The sequence below is a fragment of the Cyprinodon variegatus genome, unplaced genomic scaffold (genome assembly GCF_000732505.1).
Source record: "Cyprinodon variegatus isolate N-32 unplaced genomic scaffold, C_variegatus-1.0 Scaffold248, whole genome shotgun sequence".
Classification (NCBI taxonomy): Eukaryota; Metazoa; Chordata; class Actinopteri; order Cyprinodontiformes; family Cyprinodontidae; genus Cyprinodon; species Cyprinodon variegatus.
Genome location: NW_015150701.1, coordinates 1 through 2,174, shown reverse-complemented (window position 1 = coordinate 2,174; position 2,174 = coordinate 1). Strand labels below are relative to the sequence as shown.

Below are 2,174 nucleotides of genomic sequence, written 5' to 3'. Positions count from 1 at the left end.
ATTGCAATCAGTTCATCCAGATTAACATACTGCCTTCCAATTTTATTTCTGTCAGACCCCATTCAACGGGCTTATTTGTCTCCTGAGAAAGCAGACATGTTAATTTTTCTAAAGAATAACTGCTAAGTAAAAAGGTTCTCACAATGTAACAGTGAATATTAGACAATGACTTGTTTAAAACTGTTCTTCTTCACTGAAAAAAAATGTTTTATGTAAGAGGAAAAATGTAAATGAAAAAATCTGAGCTTAAAATAAAACTCAAGATTTGTACTTTATTATGTTGCGTAATTTTCTTTTTCTTCAAATTGATATTATAAAACTGGTATCGAAAAAAGTATCATTCAGGAACCGGTATCGAAGTGAAGGTATCGGTATTTAATTGATGTATTTCTATTTTGTGGAGCAGCTGAAGACCGAAACCTGGCCCTTTTGAAAGTCATCACTGAACAAAAGGCTGAGGCTGAGAAACTGAAGGTTGAAATCAGGAAGGTATCTGGTTGTTTTACTGGTTCACTTTTACACATAAACAATGACTATAAAATAATGGTCTCAAGTTTATTCACACACAATGTTGGTAACTAAAACAGTTTAAAGAAAGACGAGACTGTGTGTTGAGTTGAAGTGGAGTCTAACTATCAGTTTGTGAGTCACTGCAGGTCACAGAAGAGATGGAGAAGTTTCATTGTGAAGCATCACAGTCGAAGGCCTCTTTGCTGAAAGACATGGAACGAAAATTAGAGGAAACTCGATCTCAAGCAGAGACGTATGAAAACGAAGCTATCCTTCTAAGCGAACTCCTGGATAAAGTAAAAACAGGTTCAGACACCTTTTACTTTTTGTTAACCTTATTCAATGCTTTGTTGAGATTTCTTATAACAAAAACCAAAATTACATGATTAAATATTTTATAATTAAACTTCTGCAAAATATGTTGTCAACAAATTAACAATGTAGGATTAAAAGTGCATTGGTTTGAGTTGCTTAAAAAAGTACAACCTATAATCAGTGCTTTAAGTGAGTTGGAAACACAGTACCATCACTTCCAAATCTGAACTTTTTTCAAGTGTATTGCAGGTACCAAGACTTTGGCAAAAATAATGGTGCATATGCTACCACACCAGATAACTGTATTTTACTCAACATGGAGAAAAATGAACAGGGAGACATTTTTTTTTAAGAGGGATTAAAATGAGGAACCCAATAAATGCATGATGCAATCCACCATTCGCATCTGATATTGCCTCCCTCTCCTCAGCTGTTTTTCTTTGAAAGCTGAACATGGGTCTTTGTTGGTTTTCTATTTTATATTCATTAAAAAAGTTATGTTTTGCTTTTGTAGTTAGTAACTGCATCAGAATTTGTGCTTCCTTGTGTTTTTCCTTTTTTGAGTGTGTTTTTGTTTGTGGTTTTCCTGGGTACTGGACAGAAGTCCATCTTTTAATTGAGAAAATATTTTTGCATTGCTTATAGCTGTTAATATGAGTTACAATTATTAGTTATTATGATGAGTGTAATTATGGATTTTCACAAGTCCAATTTTTTGGGAGCCTCAGCATTTGGTTCCACAGGCACAGTATGTGGCAAATCTGGGGGGAACCCGCAAACAAACATTTTTTTCAGATTTTATTTTATATCTTTAAATTTCAAATTTAGTTTTATATTTCTATGTCAACACCATAAGGCTTAAAGTTAGTCAATTCATAACACTTTGTTTTCGGTTTGTATAGATTTGATTTAGAATTGGCTTTGTTCTTTTTTTCCTCTTAATTTCTGTGCAATAAAACTACAGATCTATTGATCCATAAATAGATCTGTGAAATATTACCCATTTTTCTAGGCCATATTTGTATGGCATCAAGAGGAGTACCAGTGCCTATTTTTCTCCACTTAAAGGACTGCATACAAGGAATAATCCATGAAATTTAGAAGGCTTTATGATAGATCTTTATGTATTAGGTGAATCAAAATGCATATCAAAGCAGAACAAACATTTTATTTTATTTATTTATTTTTATTTGGGTACACATACTGCATGTGTACATTCAATTAGATTAATATCATTTTGATATTAAATGCCTTTTTATCTCTCAGGGGTGGACAGCATCTTCTCTGAAATGTGCTGTGACCAATCAGCAGTGAAGGAGACGCCTGGCTGCTCCTCTGTGATCACAGAG

At 33.4% G+C, this 2,174-nt stretch overlaps 1 long non-coding RNA gene across 1 annotated transcript; it reads left to right on the top strand.

Annotated features, from left to right (window-relative positions):
* Positions 1-386: 386 nt before the first annotated feature.
* On the top strand, positions 387-2,174 carry LOC107089329. The gene is made up of 3 exons (XR_001481435.1): positions 387-489; positions 657-816; positions 2,092-2,174. It is a non-coding gene; the product is annotated as an uncharacterized LOC107089329 (long non-coding RNA).